This window comes from Piliocolobus tephrosceles, chromosome 10, assembly GCF_002776525.5.
Source record: "Piliocolobus tephrosceles isolate RC106 chromosome 10, ASM277652v3, whole genome shotgun sequence".
Lineage (NCBI taxonomy): Eukaryota > Metazoa > Chordata > Mammalia > Primates > Cercopithecidae > Piliocolobus > Piliocolobus tephrosceles.
Genome location: NC_045443.1, coordinates 50,762,782 through 50,776,718, shown reverse-complemented (window position 1 = coordinate 50,776,718; position 13,937 = coordinate 50,762,782). Strand labels below are relative to the sequence as shown.

Sequence of the window (13,937 nt, the reverse complement as noted above, 5' to 3'; positions counted from 1 at the left end):
GACAGAGCGAGACTCCGCCTGAAAAAAAAAAAAAAGAAAAGAAAACGAAGTTGCATATTAGTTGCTGTTTGGGTATCTTCTGCTACTGTTTATAGATCACTGCATAACTTGCCAGTGGTTCATAAGTGATCTGTTTAATAATTCATTTAGAAAGCCTGTAATCCCAGCACTTTGGGAGGCCGAGACGGGCGGATCACGAGGTCAGGAGTTCGAGACCATCCTGGCTAACACGGTGAAACCCCGTCTCTACTAAAAAATACAAAAAAAAACTAGCCAGGTGAGGTGGCGGGCGCCTGTAGTCCCAGCTACTCGGGAGGCTGAGGCAGGAGAATGGCGTAAACCCGGGAGGCGGAGCTTGCAGTGAGCTGAGATCCAGCCACTGCACTCCAGCCTGGGCGACAGAGTGAGACTCCGTCTCAAAACAATAAAAAATAAAATAAATAAAAATAATAATAATAATAATTCATTTAGAATCTTTCTGAGAAATAATAATTCACCAGTCTACAGTTTCTGTACTCGACCTCTCTTGCCCCACATTTTAAAAAATTGTAATTTTCCCATTTCCAAGACTTCTAGTCCTGTTTTTTTTTCATTTTCAAATAATTATAGAAAATTAACCATATTTCTTCATAGTTGCAGGGATTTTTTTGTTGTTATTTCGTTATTGTCTTTTGGTTGTGGTTTTTTTCTTTGTTTGGTTTTTTTTTTTTGGAGACGAAGTCTCCCTCTGTTGCCCAGGCTGGAGTGCAGTGGCACGCTCACTGCAACCTCTGCCACCCGAGTTCAAGCGATTCTCTGGCCTTAGCTTCCCAAGTAGCTGGGATTACAGGCATGTGTCACCACACCTGGCTAATTTTTGTATTTTTTTAGTAGATAGGGAGTTTTCTCCATGTTGGCCAGGCTGGTCTTGAACTCCTCACCTCAAGTGATCCGCCCACCTTGGCCTCCCAAAGTGCTGGGATTACAGACATGAGCCACTGCACTCGACCATGGTTGTTTTTTTTGAAACAGGGTTTCACTCTGTTGTCCGGACGGGAGCACAGTGGCACAATCATGGCTCACACTGCAGCCTCAGTCTTCCAGGCTCAAGCAATCCTCCTACCTCAGCCTCCTGAGTAGCTGAGACTAAAGGCTCATGACACTATGCCTGGCTAATTTTATTTTTTGTAGAGGTCTCATCATGTTTACCAGGCTGGTCTCGAACTCCTGGGCTCAAGCAATCCTCCTGCCTTAGCCTCCCAAAGTGCTGAGATTACACGTGTACCTGGCCAGATTTTTTGACATTAAATGAAATTCTGTTTTGGAAACTTTTTTTTTTTTTTTCTAGACAGGGTCTCCCTTTGTCTCCCAGGCTGGAGTGCAATGGCGCCATCTTGGCTCACTGCAGTCTCTGCTCCTGGGCTCAAGCGATTCTCCTGCCTCAGCCTCCTGAGTGGCTAGGACTACAGGTGTGCACCACCGTGCCCATCTAATTTTTGTATTTTTTGTAGAGATGGGGTTTCCCATGTTGCCTAGGCTGGTCTAGAATTCCTAAGCTCAGGTGATCTGCCTGCTTTGGCCTCCCAAAGTGCTGGAATTACAGGCGTGGGCCACCACGCCCAGCTTGTTTTGGAAACTTCTTTTTTTTTTTTTTGACATAGTCTCGCTCTGTCTCCCAGGATGCAGTGCAGTGGCGTAATCTCAGCTCACTGCAGCCTCTGCCTCCTGGGTTCAAGCAGTTCTCCCTCTCAGCCTCCCAAGTAGTTGGGACTACAGGCATATGCCACCACGCATGGCTAATGTTTGTATTTTCAGTAGAGAGCTGGTTTCACCATATTGCAGGCTGGTCTCAAACTTCTGGCCTGAGGTGATGCGCCTGCCTGGGCCTCCTGAAGTGCTGGGATTACAGCGTGAGCCACTGCTCCCGTCCTGGAAACTCTTAGAAAAAAACTTTATTCCCTGGACATTTTAACTTAGAAATGAAAGAATTAAACTACTCTCTGAAGAACAGTTGTATGTAGCTTCCCCATAATATTGACATCTCCAATTTAGACCTAACTTTTCATTTTCTGTTTTTTTCTTTTGGAGACAGAGTCTTGTTGTGTCACCCAGGCTGGAGTGCAGTGGTGCAATCTTGGCTCACTGCAACCTCTGCCTCCCAGGTTTGAGCAATTCTCGTGCCTCAGCCTCCCAAGTAGCTGGGACTACAGGTGCACACCACCGTGCCCAGCTAACTTTTTGTGTTTTAGTAGAGATGGGGTTTCACCATGTTGCTCAGGGTGGTCTCGAATGCCTGAGCTCAGGCAATCCGCCTCCTTTGGCATCCCAAAGTGCTGGGATTACAGGCGAGAACCATCGCGGCCCTAACTTTTCATTTTCTGTTTGGAATGAAAACCTATACCAACTATAAACACACAGACACACACACCACACACACACACAGACACACACACACATACACACACACACTTGCCATTTATAATTGTAGTTGATTAGCAAGGATGGTCTAAGTTTACCAGGCTATGTGTTGTAGGTGAAGGGTGCTACAAACGAGATAGAACTTCAGAAGACATCTCTAGGGACTAAAGACTTTACATTGGCAGCCAGCAACTTTTCCTGCTTGTTAATTTTAGACCTGACAGTTGAATTTATGTTTGAGCAATTTTAGCAAATAAATGCATTTTTAAAGTACCTTCCTCTTTTGGCATTTTAATTTTTACTTTCATTTTTAAAAAATTGCAAATTGTGAATGAATGTGCATATTAAATTAGCATGCTACTAGTCAGGGAAGCAATGCATTTTCTTTTGATACTTTCTCATTCATCTGATAGTATTAGTTATGAATTCTCCTGGAAAGCAGAAGGATGGATTTGATAACCCTTCAAGGTCCTTTTCAGGCCAGACATTCATAAATAGAAGTTAAGATCAAGGAATTTACTCTTGAAGAATCAGGAAGAAAAATAGACTGTAAAGAAAATAAAATTGAAATGTTTCTATTGACTTGGTGGGAATGGATAAACACAAGTAAGGAACATAAATGACGAGAAATAATAACTCCTTTGAGCTAAAAACAAAAATCAACAACAACAAATATTTTGCATTGGGGTCATTTTATATCTTAAAAATATTTTATCATGACATTTTCTCTTCGACATTTCCCTTGTGGACACTTTGTGTTGAAAGAATGTTGGGTTTTGTTCCTGTTAAATCATAGTATTTTGTTTCCTTCCTTTCTCTTGTTTGTCCTTTTGTTTAAAAACTTTTTTTTTTTTCTTTTTTTGGTCTTCTGTATAATGTACTGACTGCCTGTATACAATGAGGCAAGATTCAATTCCATTTTGAAAGTATTTGCTATATCACTTCCTCAGAAATGAAGGATGAGTGTTACAATTCAGGAAAGGTTGTATGAAAAGATAAACTTGTGTAAAAAGATAAGCTTTTAAATTTTTGTAGGCCAACATTTAAGAAAGGTTCCCAACCAAAGCAAAGGTGAGTTAGTATATTAGTCTTTTTTTTTCTTTTTAATTTTTTTTGAGACGTAGTCTTGCTCTGTCACCCAGGCTGGAGTGCAATGGCACGATCTTGGCTCACTGCAGCCACTGGCTCCTGATTACAAGCAATTCTTGTAATCAGGAATTGCCTCAGCCTCCCGAGTAGCTGGGTAGCTGGGATTACAGGTGCCTACCACAATGCCTGGCTAATTTTTGTATTTTTAGTAGAGACGGGGTTTCAACCATGTTGGCCTGGCTGGTCTCGCACCCCTAACCTCAAGTGATCCACCCACCTTGATCTCCCAAAGTGCTGGAATTACAGGTGTGAGCCGCTGTGCCTGGCCTAGTATAGTAGTTTTAAGAAGAACATAATACATAAGCATTGGCTGGGCACAGTGGTTCACACCTATAATCCTAGCACTTTGGGAGGCTTGGGCCCAGGAGTTTGAGACCAGCCTGGGCAACATGACGAAACCTTGTCTCTACAAAAAATACAAAAATTAGCCAAGTGTGGTGATGCGTGTCTGTAGCCCCAGCTACTTGGGAGGCTGAAGTGGGAGGATTGCTTCAACCCAGGAAGCAGAGGTTGCAGCCAGCGGAGGTTGCAGCACTGCACTCCAGCCTGGGCAACAAAGTGATACCCTGTCTCAAAGAAAGAAAGAATACATAAGTTTACAGTAAAACTCATTACAAACTCTTGAAGTCAGGTTGTTAGCTTTTTCTCATCTCTTTTTTTTTTTTTTTTTTTGGAGACGGAGTCTTGCTCTGTTGCCCAGGCTGGAGTGCAGTGGCACAGGCTCGGCTCACTGCAGTCTTCCTCCCAGGTTCAAGCAGTTCTCCTGGCTTAGCATCCGGAGTAGCTGGGATTACAGGCACACACTGCTACTCCTGGCCAATTTATTTTTTTGTATTTTATTTTATTTTATTTTAATTTATTTATTTATTTATTTATTTATTTATTTATTTATTTATTTATTCATTCATTCATTCATTCATTCATTCATTCATTCGGAGCTCGCTCTGTCACCCAGGCTGGAGTGCAGTGGCCGGATCTCAGCTCACTGCAAGCTCCGCCTCCCGGGTTTACACCATTCTCCTGCCTCAGCCTCTCGAGTAGCTGGGACTATAGGTGCTCGCCACCTCGCCAGGCTAGTTTTTTTTTTGTTTTGTTTTGTTTTTTTTTGGTAGAGACGGGGTTTCACCGTGTTAGCCAGGATGGTCTCGATCTCCTGACCTCATGATCCACCCGCCTCGGCCTCCCAGAGTGCTGGGATTACAGGCGTGAGCCACCACGCCCGGCCTTTTTTTTTTGTATTTTAGTAGAGATGAGGTCTCACTGTGTTTCCCAGGCTGGTCTCAAACTCCTGAACTCAGGCAGTCCGCCCACCTCAGCCTTCCAAAGTCCTGGGATTACAGGCATGAGCCACCGCGCACGGCCACACTTTTTCTCATCTGTTGGCAATTTTAATCCTCAGTGTTCCCATACATTTGAAACCAGAATGTGCATAAAGTTTCTTTTTTTCTGTTCAATACTGCATCTCTTCTTTTTTTTTTTTGGCATCTCTTCTTAATAAATATCGTGAAAGTCTATGAAAGTGTAGGTTGGGTGAGGTGGCCCACACATGTAATCCCAACACTTTGGGAGGCTGAGGCAGGCAGATTGCTTGAGCTTGGAGTTCGAGACCAGCCTAAGCAACACAGGGAGACCCCATCTCTACAAAAAATTTAAAAATTAGCTGGGCTTGGTGGTGCATGCCTTTAGTCCTAGCTACTTGGGAGGCCAAGGCGGGAGGATTACTTGAGCCTGGGAGGCAGAGGTTTCAGTGGGCTGAGATCACGCCACTGCACTCTAGCCTGGGTGACAAGAGTGAGACCCTGGCTCAAAAAAACCAAAAACTAAACTAACAGGAGCCAAGATTTAGCTGAAAAAGTCATTTCATGAGCTTGTGGCATGGACATCTGTGGTAACATGTTTTGCCACAGCCCCACCTTCTCACAAAACCCAACTTGCTTCCTTCGAATGGAATTACTTACTGTTTTCTCCTGATCTGATAGATTGCTTCTTTTCGCTGTAGTAGACAGGGAGTGTTTGTGTGCTAAACCGGTCAATTTTTGGGGGGCCTTAAAAATTCCCATGCAGTAAGAAAAAAACATTCTGTCAGATTGAAAAATAGGGCACAACCATTCTTTTTGAAACAAGAATATGTCTGACATTATTATTATTATTATTATTATTATTATTATTATTATTATTATTATTATTTTTAGAGATGGGTCTGGGCCTGTGACCCAGGCTGCAGTGCAGGGGCGTGATCATAGCTCACTGGCAGCCTTGAACTCCTGTGCTCAAGTGATCCTCCAGTTCTCCTGCCTCAGCCTCCCAAGTAGCTGGGACTGCAGACACACACTGCCTCGCTTCCGATCCAGCCAATCTTTAATTATTTTGCAGAGAAAGGATTTCACTTTCTTGCTGAGGGGTCTAAAACTCCTGGCCTCAAGCGATCCTTCTGCCTCAGCTTCCCAAAATATTGGGATTACTGGTGTGAGCCACTGCTTCCAGCCCCTAACTGTATTATAAAATCAGGATGATTTGTTGAATGTGACATAATTAATTACTGTAAATGATTCAAATTACTGTAAATTAATTACTGTAAATGATTCATGGCAAAAGTTTGTTGCCAGTAATATTTATTTAAGTTGTATCAAACTTGAATGACAGCTTGTTGGTTTTATTTAACATCATGTTTGTGGTACCAACATGACTCCTGTAGCACCATTTTCTTTTTCTTTTTCTTTTTTTTTTTTCTTTTTCTTTTCTTTTGAGACGGAGTCTTGCCCTGTTGCTTAGGCTAGAGTGCAATGGCACGATTTCTGCTTACTACAACCTCTGCCTCCTGGGTTCAAGCGATTCTCCTGCCTCAGCTTCCCAAGTAGCTGAGATTATAGGCGCCTGCCACCACGCCCAGCTAATTTTGTATTTTTAGTAGAGGCAGGGTTTCACCATGCTGGCCAGGCTGGTCTTGAACTCCCGACCTCAGGCAATCTGCCTGCCTCGGCCTCCCAAAGTACTAGGATTACAGGCATGAGCCACCGCGCCCAGCCAGCACCATTTTCTTCGACTTATTTTTTAAAGTTTTGGTTAACTGTAGTTTGCTAATACTTTACATGTACATGTTTGGGACTGGTGAGAGTGAACTGGCGAGCATTGGAATAACCCCAAATAGATCACTGTTGAAAATGTGTGGACAGACTTAGGAAATAAATATTTTTTCCTGAGAACTTCTAAGTGTCTCAGTGATTGTCGTTGTGGGATAGTGCAGCTATTTCCTACCCAGAACCAATCTTATACTTTAATATTAAAGCCTGTCAGGTTTTTTGTTCTTTGCAGCCTGTTTAAGATTTTAAATTGGTCCTTTAAATTAAAAGATAATTTTAAAAGATCAGTGTTGTGGGGTTGATTACTTTTGGCTTATTGTTTTGAGGATCATACTTTATCTGAAAATGAGCAGGAAAAAAACGGAATTTTTTGTTTAGTTTTTGTTCAGCATCCTATCAGTTTCCAGGAGTTTTTTAACTTCTAAAATGCACAGTGAGGCCAAACATAAACAAATATAATGTTCTCCAGTTATTTCTAACTTTGCTTCCTTTGCTTCCTGCTGTCACTTTAGCAAGTTGTTGCTTCTTTGTTTTTGCTTTATTAACCTTTCTGGGGATAGCTCAAAATAGTCCTGGAATCCTCTGAAAGCCTAGAGAGCCTTAAAAAAAACTTCAAGTGGTTGCCTGTATAAAGCTGCTTCCAGATAGGTTCTAAGCTTTGGCTATGTGTTGCCTAACATGATTCAGCCTAATTCTCACTCTCATCTGTCTTCAGTCATTTGCTGCAAAACTATTTGGTCTATTTAAGCTGGCTTCTTTCTTTGAAGCCAGTTTCTGCATGTCTGAGCTTGAAATCCAGAAATTAATTTCAGCCTTCTGATTGATCAATCTGGGGCCCTCTACTGCTTGTGTATTTCTTAGAGCAGTGGATCTCAAACTTTTTGGTCTCAGAATTCACCCCATAATACTCTTAAAAATTACTGACGGCCAGGCCTAGTGGCTCACACCTGTAATTCCAGCACTTTGGGGGGTTGAGGCGGGCGTGGAGGGATTGCTTGAGTCCAGGAGTTTGAGACTAGCCTAGGTAATATAGTGAGACCTCGTCTCTACAAAAATTTAAAAAATTACCCTAGTTTATTGGTGCACTCCTGTAGTCCCAGCTACTTAGGAGGCTTAGGTAGGAGGATCACTTGAGCCAAGGAGACAGAAGTTGTAGTGAGCTGAGATTGTGCCACTGCACTCCAGCTTGGGCAACAGAGTGAGACCCTGTCTCAAAAAAAAATAAAATAGGCCGGGCGCGGTGGCTCAAGCCTGTAATCCCGGCACTTTGGGAGGCCGAGACGGGCGGATCACGAGGTCAGGAGATCAAGACCATCCTGGCTAACATGGTGAAACCCCGTCTCTACTAAAAAATACAGAAAAAAAAAAAAAAACTAGCCAGGCCCGGTGGCGGGCGCCTGTAGTCCTAGCTACTCGGGAGGCTGAGGCAGGAGAATGGCGTAAACCTGGGAGGCGGAGCTTGCAGTGAGCTGAGATCCGGCCACTGAACTCCAGCCTGGCAACAGAGTGAGACTCCGTCTCAAAAAAATAAATAAATAAATAAATAAATAAAATAAAATAAAATAAGTAAAGTAAAATTATTGAGGACTCCAAAGAGTATTTGTTTATCTGGGTTATATCTGTCGATACTTAACATATTAGCAATTATGAGATAAGTTTTTAAAATATTTATTAATTTACTTTAAGATAAGAACAAACCCATTACATGTTAACATAAATATATAGTTTAAAAAGAATTTGGGGGAAGAACTTCATATCTCTTTAATGTCTGGCTAAATAGAACACAGCTGGATTCTCATATCTGTTTCTGCATTCAATCTGTTAAGATATGTCGTTTTGGTTTAAGTATATGAAGAAAATGATGTAATGGGAAAAGAAAGGATTATTTTCAGGTAATTGTATATAGGCTTTGATACTACAGCAAAATCGAAAAGTGATAGTTTCATAAAGGTTAGCTGTGGTATAGAATTTGAAACCACGTCTGTGAACTTTTTAGTACTGCTATGTTAAAATGCATTGGCTCAGGATAAACAGCTATCATTGGGAAATTTTTAAAAAATGCATTGGCCTCACTTGCCTTTTTTTTTTTTTTTTTTTTTTTTTTTTTTGAGACAGAGTCTCGCTGTGTCGCCCAGGCTGGAATGCAGTGCCGTGATATTGGCTCAGTGCAACATCTGCCTCCCAGGTTCAAGCAATTTTTGTGCCTCAGCCTCCCGAGTAGCAGGGACTACAGGCGCACACCACCATGCCCTACTAATTTTTGTGTTTTTAGTAGAGACAGGGTTTCACAATGATGGCTAAGCTGGTCTCGAACTCCTGGCTGCAGGTGATCTGCCCACCTCAGCCTCCCAAAGTGCTGGGATTACAGGCGAGAGCTACTGCACCTGGCCAGCCACCTCGCCCAGGCTAGCTTGCTCTTTAAATAGATCTTTTACTCACAAATGATTTTAACCTTCATGAACCCCCTGCAAGAACTGTAGGGATCCCTGGAGCCCACTTTGAGAACAGTAGTCTTACAGCACCAACCTCGAAAAATTCAGCTGTTGGGCACGGTGGCTCACTCCTGTAATCCCAGCACTTTGGGAGGCTGAGGTGGGTGGATCACGAGGTCAGGAGATCAAAACCATTCTGGCCAATATGGTGAAACCCCGTCTCTACCAAAAATACAAAAATTAGCCAGGTGTGATGGCACGTGCCTGTAGTCCCAGCTACTCAGGAGGCTGAGGCAGGAGAATCGCTTGAACCCAGGAGGCAGAAGTTGCAATGAGACGAGATCGAGCCACTGCATTCCAGCTTGGTGACAGCAAAAGACTTCGTCTTAAAAAAAAAAAAAAGAAAAGAAAAAGAAAAATGCAGCTGCCGGGCACAGTGGCTCATGCCTGTAATTCCAGCACTTTAGGAGGCCAAGGTAGGAGGATCACTTGAGGTCAGGAGTTCGAGACCAGCCTGGCCACGATGGTGAAACCCCATCTCTACTAAAAATACAAAAATTAACTGGGTGTGGTGGTGCGTGCCTGTAGCCCCAGGTCCTTGGGAGACTGAGGTGGGAGAGTTGCTGGAACCCAGGAGGTAGAGGTTGCAGTGAGCTGAGATGGTGCCACCTCACTCCAGCCTGGGTGACAGAGCAAGACTCCTTCTCAGAAAAAAAAGAAAAGAAAAAGAAGTGCAGCTGTTTTCCTATAATTTTCACATGTCACAACATATTTTTTCCAATTTTTGTCAACCATTGAAAAATGTAAAAACCGGCTGGACGTGGTGGCTCTTGTCTGTAATACCAGCACTTTAGGAGGCTGAGGCGGGCAGATCACTTGAGGCCAGGAGTTTGAGACCAGCCTGGCCAACACAGTGAAAACCTGTCTCTACTAAAAACTGAAAAAATTAGCTGGACGTGGTGGCATATGCCTGTAATCCCAGCTACTCGGGAGGCTGAGGAATGAGAATTGCTTGAACCCGGGAGGCAGAGGTTGCAGTGAACCAAGATCACGTTACTGCACTCTAGCCTGGGCAACAGAGTGAGACTCTGTCTCAAAAAGAAAAGAAAAGAAAAATTTAAAAACTATTCTTAGTTTGTGGGCCATATAAAAATAGGTAATAGGCTAGATTTGGCCCATGAGTTGAAGTTTGCTAACCCTTCATGTATGCTATTACGGGATTAAGAAGTTTTTTGTTTGTTTGGAGATGGAATCTTGCTCTGTCACCAGGCTGGAGTGCAGTGGCGTGATCTCAGCTCACTGCAACCTCCAACTCCCTGGTTTGAGCAATTCTCCTGCCTCAGCCTCCCGAGCACATGCCACCAAGCCCAGCTAATTTTTGTATTTTTAGTAGAGACAGGGTTTCACCATGTTGGCCAGGAGGGTCTCGATCTCCTGACCTCGTAATCCACCCTCCTTGGCCTCCCAAAGTGCTGGGATTACAGATGTGAGCCACCACACCCAGCCTAGATTATGAATTTTAAAATAATTATAATAAAACATGCTTAATGTTAAAAATGTGAATATTAGCTGAGCACAATGGCCCACCCCTGTAATCCCAGAACCTTGGGAGGCCAAGGCAGGAGGATGGCTTGAGCCCAGGAGTTTTGAGACCAGCCTGGGCTACATGGCGAGACCCACTGTCTCTACAAAAAAACAAAAAAAAAGACCTGGGCATGGTAGTGTGCACCTGTAGTCCCAGCTACTCAAGAGGCTGAGGCAGGAGGATCACTTGAGCCCAGGAGGTCGAGGCTGCAGTGAACTGTGATCATGCCACTGTACTCCAGCCTGGGTGACAGCGAGACCTTTTCTCAAAACAAACAAACAAAAACCCACCAAAAAAACCAAACTATGAACATCACTTAATTTTCCTAAATAAAATGATACCCCAGAACATGTAACCCCTCAAATTCATGTTTCAGGACATTTATTTATATAATAAGCATATGTAACATGTTTATATATAATAAGCAGATATAACAGTACCTGTTGTGCTCTGAAGTGTTGGTAAAACATGATTCAGTTGTAACTAGTTTTAGGGTTTATAAAAAGATGTGGTGTCCACTCTTGTATCTTTTTTTTTTTTTTTTTTTGAGACAGAGTCTCACTCTATTGCCCAGGCTGGAGTGCAGTGGTGCGATCTCAACTCACTGCAACCTCTGCCTTCGGGGTTCAAGTGATTCTCCCACCTCACCCTCACAAGTAGCTGGGATTACAGGTGCCCGCGATGACACCTGGCTAATTTTTGTATTTTTAGTAGAGATAGGGTTTCACCATGTTAATCAGGCTGGTCTCCACCTTCTCACCTGAAGTAATCCACCTGCCTCGTCGTCCCAAAGTGCTAGGATTACAGGTGTGAGCCACTGCACCCAGTCCATTTTTGTATCTTGTTTGGAATGTATGAGAACAGCTAACTAGGATCAGACCTACCTTAACCCCTTGACTTTTTTTGCCTATATATATTTTTTGTAACTCTTTGCCTCAGTTTTCCAGTCTGTTAGCAAGTGCTTTACAAAACACCGATATAAAACAATAAGGCTATAGTCCGGGTGCGGTGGCTCCCGCCTATAATACCAGCACTTTGGGAGGCCGAGGTGGGCAGATCATTTGAGGTCAGGAGTTCGAAACCAGCTTGGCTAACATGGTGAAACCCCATTTCTACTAAAAGTACAAAAATTAGCCGGGCATGGTGGCGCATGCCTATAGTCCCAGCTACTCAGGAGGCTGAGGCATGAGAATCTGTTGAACCCAGGAGGCAAAGGTTGCACTGAGCCGAGATCACACCACTGCACACCAGCCTGCGTGACAGAGCAAGATCCTGTCTAAAAAAAAAAAAAAAGCGTAAGTTATAGTGGTACATATATGCTTTCAGCATATCCTTTTGGGACATTTGATTTAGTAATAAGATAATATATGCTAAACTATTATTATGCTAAATAAATCAATGGCAAATTAGTCCAGAATTTATGAACTTTTTTTTTTTTTTTTTTTTTTGAGACAGGATCCCAGTCTGTCACCCAGGCTGGAGTGCTGTGCTGTGATCATAGCTCACTACAACCTGAACTCCTGGGCTCAAGGGATCCTCTCATCTCGGTCTCCCGAGCTCCCAAGTAGCTGGGACTACAGACACACACCACTGTGGGTTGGGTGGCTAATTTTTTTTTTTTTTTTTTTTTTAAGAAACAGGGTATCGTGGCTGGGTGCGGTGGCTCATGCCTATAATCCCAGCACTTTGGGAGGCTGAGGCGGACAGATTACCTGAGGTCGGGAGTTCAAGACCAGCCTGACCAACATGGAGAAACCCCATTTCTACTAAAAATACAAAATTAGCCACTCGTGGTGGCGCATGCCTGTAATCCCAGCTACTTGGGAGGCTGAGGCAGGAGAATTGCTTAAACCTGGGAGGCAGAGGTTGTGGTGAGCTGAGAACACGCCATTGCACTCCAGCGTGGGCAACAAGAGCGAAACTCTGTCTCAAAAAAAAAGAAAGAAAAGGAAAAAAAAGAAAAAGAAAAAAACAGGCTCTTGCTTTGTTGCCTAGACCGGTCTTGAACTCCTGACCTCAAGCTGTCCTCTGACCTCAGCCTCCTAAAGTGTTGGGATTACAGGTGTGAGCCATGGCACCTGACCTATGAACAGAAATTTTAATACCTAAATAATCTACTGCCTAGTAAAACTTGAGTAGTCTACTTTGTTTTCTGGGGTTCCCATAACCTGCATTATAGTCTCACAGTTCATGTGTTAACTGGAATCTTAAGTCAGTTTGCTAGATGTAATGGAAATCAGAGCAGCACTGAGTATCCTGTGGAGAATATAAAATGTTGAGACTGCTGTGGCGAAGAACTTGTATTTGTACTCTTTGCTTAATGGCAGCTAAATTATCTTACAGTCTGAAACGTGGTAACTGAAGTTGTGTGTTTAGAAGAGAGCTGTTTGCATATAATTTCTTTTTATTGTCATAAAGAAATGGAGCCCATAGAGCTCTGTTTGGGTACCTTTCTAAGTTTTTCAGCTTGTTTAGACTGAGTTGAAAGGTATTCAGTACCTGCTAAACTTGGTTTCAGCTCTATATTCCCTTTGTGATGCATGGTTGGGGCAATTTCTAATTGTCTGATATAAGCATAATTGTTAGGGAACATTCATGGGATTGTGAAAATGGGTCCTGGAAGGTAACAAAAGGAGGAGCTATTTTGAATTGCCTGTTTTACCTTGTGTGTTGATAAACAAGTTTCCACCGTGTTTGTTTCTATATGAAATGGTTTGTAATTTGAGAATTTTTTTATGGCCCTTTTTGAACTTAATTTGTCACTTGGTTCTGTTGCTTTGTAGTTAGAAAATGAGTACTTTTGTATAATTTTTAAATATACTGTTCAGTGCTTTAGAATAGTCAGACAGATATGGACTTTTTTTTTTTTTTTTAAGAAAAAAAGTCTTATTATTTATTACACTGAACAATTCTGACCACCAATAACCAATGCGGTCCAGGAGAGAAGAACATCTTGCTTCTCAACAAACTTTCCTCCCTTGCTTTAACATTTTTGAGGATCCTTTCCCAAACCTATTACATCTGTATTATGATGGTTACAAATTTTCCAACTCTGCCACTCCTTCCAGTGCATTATTTTTAGTATCTTCATTAAAGGGGCAAAATAAAATAAAATAATAAAGATTCCATACTTGTAATAACAAAACAATGTTGGAAACTGTCATTAAATCAGGACAAGTGAAAAACAGATCTGTTCCCAGACTCACAGGACTATAAATTTAGGAAGTACACAAAAAAATTAGAAATTAAGTACACTCAATAGGATACATTAAAAATGTACAGTTTTTGTATGTC

General features: G+C 42.5%; 1 protein-coding gene across 6 annotated transcripts in view; it reads left to right on the top strand.

Annotated features, from left to right (window-relative positions):
- The window catches only part of LOC111541925 (cyclic AMP-dependent transcription factor ATF-7), a 134,580-nt gene that overhangs the window by 6,087 nt on the left and 114,556 nt on the right, over nucleotides 1-13,937 (top strand). The gene's annotated exons all lie outside the window — the stretch shown is intronic.